We start from the raw sequence: 16,147 nt of genomic DNA, 5'->3' as shown, positions 1-16,147 counted from the left end.
AACATTGGTGATTAATTATTATATTCAATAGCATAATTCCTGGTTGAGAAAGGGTGGAACTTCATGTTTGGTACCTATGGACTTGCAATAATAACCCATCTTTATGGTAGTGTTGGATTTACTATTACAACTTTCAACAAGCATTTGCAATGCATTAGGTCTCGCATTTGCGAGAGTTTAAGCTATAGGCATTGTAAATGACAATGGGCCCGATTCACAAAACTAACTTAAGACAAAATCCTAAACTTACTACCATTTTGGTATTCACAGAAGGCACTTACTCATTTTGGTATTCACAGAAGACACTTACTCACTTCGGTATTCACAGAAGTTAGGAGTCCTAACTTTAGGACTCCTAAATGCCTTCGGTGAATACCGAAAGTCTTAAAATTAGGATTTTTCTCAGTTTATGAGTTCTAAAGTTAGGACTCCTAACTTTACTACTACTAAACTGAGAAAAATCCTAATTTTAAGACTTCCGGTATTCACAGAAGGCATTTAGGAGTCCTAAAGTTAGGACTCCTAACTTCTGTGAATACCGAAATGAGTAAGTGCCTTCTGTGAATACCAAAATGGTAGTAAGTTTAGGATTTTGTCTTAAGTTAGTTCTGTGAATCGGGCCCAATGCCTTTTATTTATCTGTTTTGAAAACCAACATATAAATAAAAGGCATTGTCATTTATAATGCCAATAGCTCAAACTCTCACAAATGCGAGACCTAAAGCACTGCAAATTCTTGTTTATTGCACCTTTTGAAACATTTGTTTGTTGTCATCTGAAGAACAGGTCTGTTTGACTTTGAAAGGATGTGAGCTGTAAAAGTTTAGCACACAACATTTGGTCAGTAAAATTAAGCATGTCAACACTTGAAATTTGTATATTTCGGACTAAAGCATGGCGGCAATCAGCTTTCTGGAAATAAAAGGGAAAGAAAATCTTGGCTCTTGTTGAAGCCTTATCTGGTGGGAAAGAGTTTGTACCCTGGTAAGTGAGTGAGATGGAGCATTGTCTAACATCAAGCTTTTTTTTTGTTTTTTTAAAAAGTACATTGTTTAATATCTGGGTCATCAGGGGAATATATGCTAAAATAATTTCTACACTGAGAATTGATGACTATGTAAAATGAAAATACGAGCAAATAGGTAAAAATTATTTGTCATAATACACCATCACTAATGACAAATGGTTCGTTAAAAAGAATGATAGACTCTTTATGTCACTGAGTACACATAATAGCCAGGATTATTAATTTGACTGGAAAGGTAATAAGACTGTAAAATATTGATAACACACGATAATGTAAGTCACCAGTGATGACCCCGATCAATCATTTTCTGTCACCTGTCTCAGTCAGAATCATGACAAAAACTGCAATGAGAGCGCTTTCACCAAACCTCCACGAAGACGAACCACAGCATCGCAGTGCTATAAATGATGCCAAATAAACTCACCAAAGTAAACAAATAGGTTTCCCACAAACGGGACAGTACGATATTATTTTGACACGTATTATTTGTGCCTCGGTTCCTTTCTGAAATCTTGAGTTTTTTTTGACAAAAATAAGACTTGCGGAAGACTTTTTCAGCTACACAAACAGGAAAACCAGGGTTACCACTCATCTCGCTGGTTTGTTCTCACAAACAGGATGTTGCGGTCAAAGGTACATTTGAACCCACTGCAGCCAAAGCAAGTGGGCACATTTAGTGTGCAAAAAGAAAGGAACTGACTTGCAGAAAACGTGGCAACTTGTTAAATGGGGCATAGGTGTCATCGTTATGGCTACCCCCCTGGGTCCAGTGCTCCTGAAATAGTTTACAATTACTTAACAAGCTCTGAGCTGGCTTAAAAATAATATGACCAGGAAGCACAGCAACTTCTGCATTTCCATTGCAAAGTGTCCCCTGAGGCACACAACTGTGCAGAATGAGTCCCAATATTAGCTGCACTGTTTTTACAGCCTGTTCTGAGACTGTTCCCATATGCCTGTTATCTTTGTAAATAAACTAAAGAATGTATTGGAACACGCGCTCAGGATCACACTTTATGGTTAGTGGGAGAGCTGGGATTCTCCGTGTTTGGAGGTGATTAAAAGTCAAACTTACGAATTGCACTGGAAGGTTTACGGAAGTACAGCAGCTGCAAGCCTTACACGCCGTGCATTGCTTAATATGCACTGAAAGGCTAAGACGAAACACACCCAGGAGCATACACATAATGCACAATCTGCAACAAAGAGCTGCATACATTGAAGGGGAGGGGCATGCTCTGCACAGGACCCTGCCTCCCCTTTGCTGTATATACCATATCTGTGGGGAATTATCCTTTCTGTCTGTTCTCCCATCAGCTGGGGAGCGGCTTTCTCCTGTCTCCTGGTGAGAGGGGCATGGTTCGGCTGCAAGCGGGCAGCCTGTAATGGCAGCACAAGCAGCAGCCCTTTCTCCTGAGGGGCTGGGGAAGGAGGCAGCTTGAACCGCGGGGAAAGGTGCCATGAACAACAAGCTGGCGTGCTGTTGCTTTAGAAAGTGTAATTTTGAATAAAGAAATGGTTTGGCGAGCCACGCTATAAATAAGGAGTACGGCTGCCAAATTGCTGCATGCCAGTGAGCTGCATGTGAAAAAAGAAAAGCATACACAACAGGTTTCAGCTCCACTTCTGAGGTGGCCACCGAGTTTCTTAAAAATGAGCCGATTTCCGCAGTCCTTTACCGAGATGGCCGCTACTTTACTAATAACAAAAAGGTTACTCCGTAATTATTTGAACACACAACCAGAGCCCTGGAAGATGGGCATACTGGCGCGTGCCACACAGGGAAGCATTTTATTATTCTATAATGGCACAGTTTCTGGCCGACATATTTAGAACGGTGACGAGCGGTGGCAGAAAGCAACAAAGTAGCGACGAATGGCATCAGAAAGCATCAATGAAAAAAAGAGTTCTCCCACACAACATATGAAGAGGGATATGGTAGGGAAACTGTAATTGGCCAGTGCGACTATGTATCGCAGGGAAGTGACGTATCGGCAATTCCAATGAGTTAGGAGGCATCAAGGAAAAGCAATAGTGGAGTGAACCAATGGTAAGTAGGAGGTGGAAAAAAGTGGTGGTATTGATTACAGCAGGTCTTGCAGATAGCGTATGCGCGCTGATGCTCGACCTAAAAAGCCACTTTTAAAAAGTTGGCATTTTTCTGCTCTTAAGCCCCGTGTGCCTGTCACCAATACATGTCTGGAGTGGGTGACTGCTGGGCCTGGTGCATTCCCTCGAGATAGTCACACACAAAGGGAGCTTAGGTGTGCCTGATCGGCCATTCATATCCTGATGGGTCATCCTGGGGCAGGATGGGAGGGAGGAGCTAACACTTACACCTTTATTAGCTATGTCCTGCTCACACAGAAAGGACTGCTTAACCTCCTGGAGGATGTCTGGGGCCAGGGCAGGAAGGGAGGACCTCTGAGCACTTCAAAGCCCCTCTTTGAAGTCACACCGACTTCAAAGGCACCACTGGGTATAAGAACTGGACTTCAAGCCCTACCAACTCAGTACACTTCTGGACCTGTGGATACTCTGTCAGAAAGAAGGACTGCTGTGCTGCTGAAGGACTGCTACTCTGCTGGACTGCTGGTCTGGAAGAACTGCTTTTCTGCTGTGCTGATTTGCGGCTGTCCTCTCTGTTTGGGTTAGAAGGACTGAGCCTACAGCACTTGAACCCAGAGTGGCTCCAATGGCTTGTCTGCTTTTCTCATGTTCTGAAGTCTCAGGGACATCAAAGACTTCCAGCAACCCTGCACAACAACTGAACTCTGCCATCTGTGAGTCCTATCCTGTCGAGTAGTGCCAATTCAGTCCTGGGCCTTGGAAGTGGGGTTTTCTGTGCTGAATCAGTAAAATCCATACTTTGCCACTGTTGTGCCGGTCAGAACCGATGCACCCAAGTTGATGCCGACACTCACTGCTCGAGGACATTTCATCACCGGTAGCACAGCTCGACAGCAGCACATCGCCCTCATTGCCAAGGATTCGACATTGACGCATCTCTGACTGCGTGGATCGGAGCTGACGCATTGCCGACATCCGAAGAGATCAATGCCGATGCAACGCCTCCTCTATTCCCTGAATCGGGTCTTTGATGTCGACACATCCTCCATCAAAAGGTACTTTTTGAGCGGGACAAGATTGATTCCTGTTACCAATCCACCCTCCATCACTGTCGGGCTGAACTTTAAGATTTGGACTGGTCATACGGGAGCAGACAGCCCCAGTTGGCTCTTTGTTTCTAGGCACTATATTTCAAGATATTTTTTAAAAATTCATAACTCCGGTTCTACTTATTGGATGTTGTCATTTTGGTCTTGTTTTGTTCATTACATTAAGCTCTATTTTCCTAACTTGCTGTGGATTTTTTTTTGTATGGTGTTTTCAGTGTTTTCCTGTTTTAAGTTTGCACAAATACTCTACATATTATCTCTTAATGTAAGCCTGACTACTGTGCGCCAAGCTACCAGAGGGTTAGCACAAGTTAATTTAGGGTGTGTATCTGACTTACCCTGACTAGCATTATTGTCCCTACTTGGACACGTTACGTACCTCTGCCAACTAGAGACCCAGGTCCTTATTTCTGATCTCTTTACGCCTCAGTTTTGTCACTTTTTATGGTGCTGCGGTGGCATAAAATATGCACCACACTGTACCATATTTACAAAGTGACGCATCTAGGCAGATGCATCACTTTGTCAACCCCTGCATTACATTATACCTGCGTCAGGTATAATGTATGCAGGATGGGCGTTACCCCGCCAAAAAGGCTCGTAGTAATGGCACAGTGAAATCTATGAGATTTCACTATGCCACTTCTAGGACGCCACTGCGTCAAATCCTTACGCATGCTTCGCAGCAGGCATAAGGAGTGACGCAGGCCCTTTCACATGGGGCATGCCCCATGTGAAAGGACCCATTGCTGGAGTTGCGTATGTTTTCAAACACACCCCAGCAATGTGTAGCTTTTGCGCCTACAGATGCGTCAGGAATACTGACGTATCTGTAAATTCTTGTGACATGGAGCGCCATACTGTAAATACAGCGCATCCATGGTGTAGCAAGGATGATGCATTGAAAAGTGTTGCATCGCTGTTTTCCCGCAGTGATGCAACACTTTTCATAAATGAGGCCCCAAATTTCTAAGATTCCACTACCTTGTCTTACCTAGAATGCCGTGCAAACCTCAAATGTCTGCTAAAAGCACTAATTTTCCTCATATTTCTGTGAAGGAAAGTATTGAAATCTGTGGGATCTACAAAATTCTTACCACCTGGAATTCTTATACTTCTCCTGATAAAAGCAGTATCACACTAGTATGGATGAGCTTATTGACCGCGACAGAAACAAATGGAAACTGTGCCAATATGATAGCAATGTGGCCTTCTTGTGATTCCTGGTTTGGTTAGGCGCTGTGACGACCAAGAAGAAGGAGACAGTGAGAGGGTGAGAGAGTGTGGTTGCATCGGTGGACTCCAAAGACTGCGCCCAACATCATGGCCTTTTACTCCTGGCAAGTGGATGATCACTGAAGATCACTTGTTTGGGAGTGAGGAGGGCTTTTGCCTTGGGCCGTTCCAATGCGGGACCTGATGCTGTACATGCTGACCAATCTTAGTCTGCACAGAGCTCCCAAACAACATTGGAGGATGATGAGACCATCATACACACAATACAAAGTGAGAACTTTGCCCTCAGGACCCCTGCAACTCCTTCAACTTTAAGAATAAGCTATGTTGGGGTTTGCCAGTCACTGAGCATTAAATGACTGGCCCATGGACCACTGACACAGAAGTCTCCTTGCATGGATGCTGGCTCACTGTGTATAATACACAGTGAGCCAGCATCCGTGAGATCATTGTAAGCTTCAGGGACTGTTGCCGATGTTCCCTATTTTCGTACCTATTATTAAACTGTGTGCCAACGGATATATTACTTTGTGTGTTATATCGTTTTTGTACAATAAAGTACAATAAAGTACTTCTCTTTCATAAAATATAAGCACTTGACTGGATAATCATTACTTTATGTCATTTGGTAACATGATCTCCTAGTCTCTGCCCTCCAAACTACCTCCTTGAGAAGCCTTGAACTGCTTCTCAGGCTACCCCTAGGGTAAAGGGCTGTAAGGAGTATTTGGTGTTCAGTTTGCGGTGCCTTCCTTCTTCCTTCCTTCCTTCCTTCCTTCCTTCCTTCCTTCCTTCCTTCCTTCCTTCCTTCCTTCCTTCCTTCCTTCCTTCCTTCCTTCCTTCCTTCCTTCCTTCCTTCCTTCCTTCCTTCCTTCCTTCCTTCCTTCCTTCCTTCCTTCCCTCCTTCCCTCCTTCCTTCCTTCCTTCCTTCCTTCCTTCCTTCCTTCCTTCCTTCCTTCCTTCCTTCCTTCCTTCCTTCCTCCCTTCCTTCCCCTTCTCCGTCTAGTGCTGCCCACATCTCAAGTTCATTATTAGTACATGGAACAGAGGAATATAGATTACCAGGCAGGTAGTTTGCATATCTGTGTAGATTGCAATGCAGCCCTCACAGCGCACAGCTGGACACACCTGGACTGTGCTCTCAGCCAGTCAGAGGGGTGTTTTACAAAACAAAAATACTTGCTACAGGCAGAGCACTCTCCGACCTGACGGCAATGGTGTGCTTCATATATGCACCAGTGTCATAATGTGATGTCACATATGACCTCAGGTCATTAGTGGCCATTTTAATCACCTTACTGCCGACTCAGGAATGGTGGAGTTCCCCTAGCGAAATGTCAGCGGTAAGGCAAGTCGTGGTCTGGGTCACAGTGGAAATGCCTGCACTGCCATGATTCGCCGCTCCCACCAATCCTACCGCGACGGTGGTGGTACCAAAGTTGGCGGAGGTCGCACGGCGGTCCTCCCGCCCTCTTCGTAATCTGGCAGTCATACTGCCAGGGAAGCTGGGGCGGGAACACTGACAGAAAGCGATGGCGGTCACCCGGACTGCAAGGGTCGTGATCGGGCCCTTAGAAAACATTTGCCCATAAAGTTCTCTGAGAACTGAGAGGAGACTGGGACCTATCTGCTCATCGATCCACCCAAGGTGCATTGTCAGTCAGCCTGACTCCGCAATAGCTCCTGCTATGTTCTGCTCCACAAAAAGAATAGACTACAGGAGGTAAGCCGTAAACCCAGTTGAGACCTGGGTTATAAGTATATGCAGCAAATAATGTCTCAACAGGTAATATTTGGAGGCAAATATTTAAGAACATGCACAACAGTTGCAGGAAAGCAATGGAGACAGGGAGACATCGATGATTTATACAGTAATTGCTAGGAGCAGTTTATATTGAACATTAAATTAGGGAAGAAGCACTCTATTACATTAACTGGCATGTAACCTGTACCACTTGTGGAAAATTGTCCTCATGTAAAAGTGAACGGCGCAAAGTGACAAGTGAAGCCAGCGAGAGGCGGTGCAAGAGAGCATTGATAGTTGATTAATAAACCAAAACAAGAATGCGCCAAACAATTGTGCTAGGAAGTTGATAGCGTTTTGACCAGTTATCAATGCAGGTCAACATCAGGACCAGGTTACAAAATATTTGAGGTGCTGCGTAGCATCAGAATTGCAACCGCGGAGGGGCCAACATATAGGGCACCCACCTGGTAATCCACGGAGCAAGGGGCGAATGGATCGCCTAATAGGTCCAATTAGAGACCAAATTGTTTGTTAGGGATGTTTGTAACAGCGGCTCCCTGACAACAACACCTCCTCTTCGGACACCGGCAACTGATTTGCACTGCTAAACTTTACCTTCTCAGACATTTTCTCAATTGACTTTGTGTATCCGACCCACACTCCATTGCGGTCGTCAATAACTTTCGACTTTGCCACAGTCTCGCATGACTAGATGTCTGCGTTTGGCACTTTAATATTTTAGGCGTGAGTTTCCACTTTAGGTTTAAATATTTTAATATTATTATCAGTATGATCTCAGTTGCTATGAGCACATCACAATTCCTACTATACAACATACATCTGTTACACTACCTACTTCTTTCTTCCATTGCGGTTATATTCCATAATGAGCGGTGTATTACATGTAATGTGGTGCTATTCCTAAATATGTGAAGGAGAAAAACAAAGCAGAGGAAATTCAAACATTTCCCGATATTCTTATTATCAACTATAATTGTAAAACTGGTATAAAGAGGTATCTCTAAGCTAAGTTTCATTTTTGGTTGGGGGAATTATTCTGCATATGTTATCCGAAGAAGGCGGAGATATTTTGGGCAAGTGATTTCATTGAATTCCGTTGATAGGAGGGTGAGGAGCGGTTTACATACTTCTTTAATGCAAAATCTGAGTTTGCAAGAGTGGCATTTATTCACTCCATTCCAAGGATGTACCATATTCTATGAAGCCAGTCTAGGTACGTGGGTGCTGTTTGCGTCCCCCAGTGTGTCAGAATATTTTCAAGCGCGGCCCCCAGAGCCAGTCCCATCTGTCTCCCCCTACAAGATTTAAGTGGGAATGTTAAAGGATTGGGCAATCCTAGTACTATGTATGCTGGAAATCTTGGGATCTGTGTTTCAAATTGCTGATCTATTTTGTCTAATATCTTGGGCCAATAAGATGTCAAGACGGGGCACTCCCACAGCAGATGTAAGAGGGTACCATCCTCCCCACACTCCCACCAGCAAGTAGGGCTACGATCTGGGTTTCCTTTGTTAAGGCGCACTGGCGTCAGATACCAATAAGTAGCTATTTTGGTGGCAGTTTCTATACTGGGCGTGTTTTGCGCTGTGTGTTTGGCCCTATACTAAATTTCTCCTCAATCCTTACTCGAGAGGTCCCTCCGCATTTCCTTTGCCCAACGTTTCTGTCTAGGGGTGGTTACAGGGGGTCTGGTTGGCGAAGCATAGCATATAGTTCGGAGATCAGTCTCTTGTCGTTGTGTTTTGTGACCAGCCATTTTTCATATTTTGTTAACCGGTGGCTAACTTGTGGATGTGCACTGGGATGGAGCAGCCAGTGTCTTAACTGCAAGTAACATAACCGTTCTGATTCTGGTAATGTGTACTCCTGTCGTAGCTGTGGAAATGGAATTATTCCCTCACATTGAACATGTGTCCTGCTGCCGTGCATGGCGTAGCATGCCATGCTGCAAATGCCTTGCAAACCCAGGGAGAACTCCCTGTTCTCAAAAAGTGGCGTCATAGGAGAGGGAAACGTCATAAGTTCCCTTCTAGTGGCCACCCCGTCCCACCCCGTCCCACACCTCCATCACCGTCTTTGTAATGGGTGACCTCTGGGGACTCCGCGCCCTGTCTGATTTCTTTAGAAAAGGCAACTTCCACAGGGGGAGCCCTGCTATCGCCCTGTCCTGAAACAGCCAGCGTTTTTCTGACTCATCTCTACTCCACTCCAGCAGGTATCTCATCTGAGCCGCTCGAAAATAGTCAATTAAATTAGGTATCCCCAATCCCCCATCCTCCGGGCCCAAATAACCCATCTCCCGTCGCATGCACAGTCTAGTTCCAGCCCAGGTAAAGTGGAGTATGTCCTTTTGTAGTGAAGTGAGGTTTCCTTTAGGAGGGGAGACCGGTAAATTTTGAAACAGATATAATGCTTTAGGTAGAGTTGACAATTTAATGGCTGCAATGCGACACAGGAGTGAGAGGTGGTGATGTCTCCAGCTATCTAAATCTTTCCTAATCTGTTGAGCTATTTTGGTGTTATTTAATGTGACCATTTGCTTAATGGTTGAGGCCAACTCTATCTCCAGATACGGGATAAATTCAGCTGCTTGAGCCATAGGAAGCGGTTTCCCACTGTCGCCGAACCTTCAAGCGTCCTGGATAGGCTGAGAGTCTGTGATTTACCCGGAAACCTGAGGCCCGACCAAAGGTCTCCAGCTCCTCTGAAAAAGCCGGGAGTGACCTCTCAGGAGTCTCAATATTGAGTGGTTCCCCCCCCCCCAAATGCCCTTAATGTCTGGGTTATCTCTAACCCTTTGAGCTAATGGTTCAATGTAGAGGGCAAACAGAAGGGGCGACAAAGGACACCCCTGCCTAGTACCCAGTTGAATGGAGAAAGGGTGAGAAGAAATACCATTAACCCTAATTGAAGCTCTGGGAGAGCTATAGCAACTCGCAACCCATGATCGAAATCGATCCCCCATGCCAAAGTGGGACAGTGTTCTTTCTAAGTATCTCCAATCCACTCGATTAAACGCTTTCTCAGCATCGACCGTTAATAAGAGTGCGTCCAGATTTGTATGATGGGCCTTAGAAATTATATGAAGGATCCGTTTGGCATTATCCCCGCTTTGATGATTTTGGATGAATCTCGCTTGATCTGGCTCTATTATAGCTGGCATCAGTGGGCCTAATCTTGAAGCCAAAATACTTGTGAACAATTTTAAGTCCACATTGAAAGGGATACGGGGCGGTAGGAGCTGCATAATTTTGTGTCCTTCCCAGGTTTGGGTAGGACCACGATGGCCGCCGCTAACATGTTAGAGGGGATCGATCCCGGTCCCCCAAAGGAGTTAAATAATCGTGTCAGGATCGGAGCTAAGAGTTGGCAGAATGTCTTGTGAAACGCCGCCGAGAATTCATCCGGGGCAGGTGACTTGAGAGGATTAAGGCGTGATATCGCCGCAATCACCTCTTCAATCTGTATAGGAGCATCAAGAGAGTCAGCCAGGTTGGTAGCTATCTTGGACATGTGAGTTCCTTCTAAGTATGATGACATGTGATGTTCTGCTAGGGCCTCCCCATTATTTAGTTCCGCATAAAAGACCCGGAATGTTTGTGCTATGTCTTCGTCATCTGTGAGTTCCTTCCCGCTGCGCCCCCTGAGAGAAGGAATCTTTGTTTGTTGGCGTTGGGCTCTAAGCTTACTTGCCAGCAGACGTCCCGTCTTGTCCCCCCTATGTAATAGGAATGTTTTAAGCACAATGCAGCATATTCAGCCCTATCTAGATCATGTCCTGCTAATTGCGCTCTCGCTGCTTTGAGCTGGCGCCAGACCCTAGGCGCACCAGTACGACTATGTACCCTCTCAAGTTCTCTTACTTGTGCCGTTAGTTGCTCCCTATTTCCTTTACACGCGTTATTATCTGCTGCACATAGATCTATAAGCTCGCCTCTCACCACCGCATTCAAAGCCTCCCATACAGTAGAAATGGAGATGTCTGGGGAATCGTTTATTGCTAAATAATCCTGAATACATTTGATGAGTTGTCATGTCACTGTATCTTTGTGGAGCATACTTTCTCTAGAATGCCATTTCCCTGAGTGTTTCTGTTGTGGTGGTAACTGTAAATTGATAGTCAATGCGTCTTAATTAGGGAGCGCCGCCAGTTCTATCTCTCAGTCTCATGCCACGCTGCTAATGTCATTTGTGACTAATAAGTAATCGAGGTGTGCATAGGTTCCATGAGCATGAGAAAAGAATGAATATTGCAAAGACTGGGGGTGCTCCTCTCACCACAGGTCCACTAGCCCCATGGTCTGTAGCCATTACCCCCTTCCTGTGACAGCTCTCCAGTTTGAGTGAAGCGACTGCCTGATCTATCTTTAGCTGCATCCGTGACTATATTCAAGTCACCCCCCCACCAATGCACCCCCCACCAATGTCATGCGTGTTTGGGTACTCATGGCATCTGATATTTCTGCCTTCAGAAATTGCTCATGTCCCGAATTAGGTGCGTGAATTGACCCTATCACCATAGAATGACCCCCTACCTAAAATGTATAAGCTAATAGTCTCACTTTGATTTCCGCTACTTTGTCTCTCACCTCACCTCTAAAGCGCCTAGTAATCAGGATAGCAACTCCCGCTTTCTTATCTGGGGAAGAAGAGAAGAATTGTTGGGGGAAGCCTCGCGACCATAGGCGGTGCCAGTCTTTAGATAAGAGATGGGTCTCCAGGAGGAGGCAGATATCTGCTTCAGAATTTTCTAGATATGAAATGATGGCCCGCCTCTTAATGGGATTGTTAAGGCCTTTAAAGTTAAGAGTAATGACCTTCAATGTGTAGTTTGACATGTTAAGAGGGATCGTATGCGGCTAAGCAGAGCCATTGATGGTTCACTTTTTCTCCTCTCCTCCCCCTTTTCTAAAGTTTCCCTCTTCTCCCGTTTGGACGTGTGTTACCTCTGTTATACCTTTTCTGTAGATACGGTTCCCAGCCAAGACCTCCCTAACCCCAACTGGAAAAAATAAAAATCCCCATATAGTCCAGGACCCGCAGGTGATCTGCGTGTCTCTGGTAAACTAATTAGTTGGGTGCATAGTGTGGCCGAAAAGCTGCCAGGAACCTCTCTCGCCGCCCGCCAAGCCCAGCTCTGTCCACTTATCTGTCCCCTGAAGTTTCTAGTGCCCTCTTTGGAGATTTTCTAATATTGCTCCTGCGCTATTGTTGCGGGTCTGGTTTCACCTTATGCTCCATGGTTCAGCCCCCTCTGGCCCACCGCCTTCGATCTCGAGATGTCGTGGTGCCACCACTCTCCGGTTCCTCTTGTTGTGAGTGTTTGATGCCCAGATCACGGCACATTTCCTGTAGTGACCTAAGTTGGTGAAGCTTGCCCTCCCATCTGAAGATCAATCTACAGGGGTGTCCCCATGAGTATGTGATCCCAAGGTTACGCAAATGCATTGTAGCCGGCTGAAAGTCTCTTCTTTTTTGTAAAGTTACCATGGCCAGTTCTTGGTAAAGAGCAATAGAGTGACCCTCGTATTTAAGAGGCTGCTTATCCCTAGCTTTACGTAAAATTTGTTCTTTTAACTGAAAGTCCGTAAGATAAGCAAAGATGTCCGGTGGGGGGGCAGGCGATCTTCTTTGCAGGCCCACTCTGTGTGCACGCTCTATTTTGATTTCAAAATCAGGAGGGACCTCCAATATATTTCTAAAGAGATCTTGTAGATACAGTGAGATGTCTGAGCCTTCGTCCTTGGGCGGAACTCCTTTAATACAAATGTTATTTCTTCGAGAACGGTTTCAAAATCCTCGGCATGTGCCTGGAGGTCAATCTGCTGGGCCTGTTGTCGAACGACTTCCTGCTGTAGCTGTTCCACCTCCTCGTCGTGGGCTAGCTCATGATCCTCAATACTTGCCACTCGTTCCCCCACTGCATCGACATCCTGTCGGATCTCCTTCAGCTCTTTCGAGAATTCCCCTTTGAGAGTCTGCAAATCCTCTTGCAGCGTGTTGAACAGCGTTTCGAAGAAAGAGCACATGATTGGCTCTTCAGCAGTATCTGATTCCTGCCCCGTTTGCGTGGTAGCTGATACTCGCCCCTCTCCTCCGCCTGTGGGTGGGAGCTTGATCAACATGTCCTTTAAATGGGGGGGCGTGGCCAACCGGGCAGCGAAATGGCCGCTCTGTGAGCGAGCTCCGCCGGCTGCACTATTAAATCCTTAAATAATCCTACCCAAATACGTGAAAAGTCCCGTATTCTGAACCGGAGGGTGTCGCACATCGAGCAGCGCTGCCGTCGATCGTCTGAGGACAGCTGGAAGCCGCGGAGCCGTGCTGTGCCCCTGTATTGCCCGCCCGCGTGGATCCTCAGGCGAGAGCCCGCTGCTGAGAAGGTTGGAGACGGCTGGCTGCGGCTGCGCGAGGCCGGGGCTGTGCGGGCCTGGGGTGTAGCGGCCGGCTGCTCCCACGGACCGGGAGAGAGTGGACGAGAGGAGTCCGTCGCCGCGGGAGCGGAACCATCTGGGGTCCCGGCCGCTGTGCCCCGTCTGCCGCGCTGTGTGGAGCGCTGCCGGGCCGGCCTGCGCCCGGCCGTGGAAGGAGATTACCCGGGCGGCGCGGGCGCCATCTTGTGAGCGCCGGAGGAGGCAGCCGGGAGACTGACCTGAGCGGCGCCTGGTGGTCACTGGTCGATAGCTTGGCCCGCGTCCCTACACACCTGCTGAGGGGGTGGGCGACGGCCTGTGCTGGATGGCCTGCGGATGAGGCTGGCGGTGTGGCGACTGCTGGACACACGCAACAAGCTGTCGCTGGCTCTGCTGAGAGCGGCCCGGGGGCGATTGGAACCGCGAGGGGCCGCTGAGCTGCCTTTACCTACTGCATCGTTCCTGTGCTGGGCCTGGAGACTGGCGGCTGGAGGACGCGGCCTGATCGCGCTGAGGACGGCTGGGCCGGGACGGTCGAGCTCCTGTGGACACCTGCGGAAACGGAGGGGACGGCAGAGTGACTATATGCGGCGCCACAGGTGAGCGACAGTTGGACTGCACGGGGCCCATCGCACCACACCCGCGCTGCACGGCGAGGAGGGGGCAGACGGGACCTGGCTGGCGGGCGTGCTTACTCGCTGTGCTCCAACCGATCTGAGGCCATAGGGGTGCAGAGGAGGCGGGGAGGCTGCACCCCGAAGGTGGACCCCGGCGCGAGAGGCGCTGACCGGGAAACGCTGCCATACCGGACTGCCCCAGCGTACACCTCCTTGCAGGGGACTGTGACAGGCCAGTCGCCATGGGAGGGAAAAACGAGGCGAAACAGTCCCGGCTCACATTTGAACACAGACGCCAGGCCAAGCAACAGGCGGCGGACCAAGAGGCGGCGGAATCTTCCTCGCAGGGGTCGGGGCCTGAAGGTGAATACCGCGCGCTGATGCTTGAGGTGAGGTCGAGCCTGAAGAGTATTGATGCAAAACTGGACGCCATGGCCTCACAGCTGGAGTCAGTCAAGCAACAGGTGGACTCGCACGAATCACGGCTTGACAGCCTGGAAAACGAACGCACTGAATGCTGTGAGTTTAGACAGGAGACCAAACAACACCTCACGTTTGTGGATAAGGAACTGGCATTCCTCAGGGCCAAGACTGATGATTTAGAGGCCAGGTCCCGCAGGTCCAACATTCGCATCACTGGCATCCCGGAGACGACGAGCATGGGCAAGATGGAGCTCTATGTGTCGGAGCTGCTCCACGAGCTCTTTGATCCGGCGCTTTCCCCGATGTTCGCGGTCGAGAGGGCACACCGGTCGCTGGGGAAGAAGCCGCCAGCGGGGGCGGCTCCGCGCCCGATCCTGGCTAAGATCCTGAACTTTCAAGACAGAGACCTTATCTTACGCCTTGCACGTGAAAAGGGGAAAATCGAACATAAAGGTAACCACATCTCCTTTTACCCGGATTTCACTCCTCTGGTGCAGGCTGCCCGGAAAGAATTTCTGCCTGCCAAAAAGCTGCTCCTACAGGCTACCATCCCATATGCACTGTTATATCCAGCCAAGCTGAAGGTGACATATGAAGGCACAACTCACTACTTCACCGAGGCAAAGGAGGCGTTGAAGTTCGCTAAGCGGCTCGGTGGAGCTGCGGCTAAACGCACGTCGCCACGTGCGGAGCTGGTAGAAGATCGCCTGAGTGACAATGATTGACCGGGACGTGAGTAGGCGGCCAGGGCCACCCATGCTGTTTAATGTGGGTTTTGCGGGATGGGTTGTTCTCTTCCCGCCGGTGATCGCTCCGGTGGGCCAGATTCGGGGTTCCGGGGTGCCGAGTGAGGCCTATCCCTGGTATGTGCGATTTAACTCCAGAACTGGGACTCCTCGACAGGACAAGGGACTCGGATGTGTTCTGGGTTGCTTATGTTGCAGCCATCCTGTGAAAGCGGGGGAGTACGTTTGGTGCACCACGCCCCATGGGGTATCTCCCATTGTTTGTGGGTAACATGTGCACATATGTTTTGCGTGTACATGTTGGGGATCGGTCACAACCTGTTTGGGGGGTTGGTGAGGGTGGAGGGCGGCGGGGGAAGTTGGGTTTGTTACAGTTTAACATGTTATGGTACGATGGATATGATTTTTGGCATTTTAACACACTGAGGACACACACAGGGCACGGACTATACACTGGGTTGGCGATACAGTGCAGAGGCGAGGACGTAGAGACATCACATGACTGATAGGATGACGACCGTTAGGTTATTGACGTGGAACGTTAGAGGGCTTGGGGACTACAAAAAAGCTCGGCTAATGCAGGGGTATCTCGCCCGACACAAGATAGATATCTGCTTTCTGCAGGAGACGCACCTTTCCTCCTCTCCCTCACACAGGCTGAAAGACTCACGGTGGGCAGGGGTGTACTCCGCTGTCTATTCGAATTATGCTAGAGGGGTGGCCATACTCATACGGGCC

This window comes from Triturus cristatus, chromosome 2_2 (genome assembly GCF_964204655.1).
Source record: "Triturus cristatus chromosome 2_2, aTriCri1.1, whole genome shotgun sequence".
NCBI lineage: Eukaryota > Metazoa > Chordata > Amphibia > Caudata > Salamandridae > Triturus > Triturus cristatus.
This window is presented reverse-complemented; position numbering follows the sequence as displayed.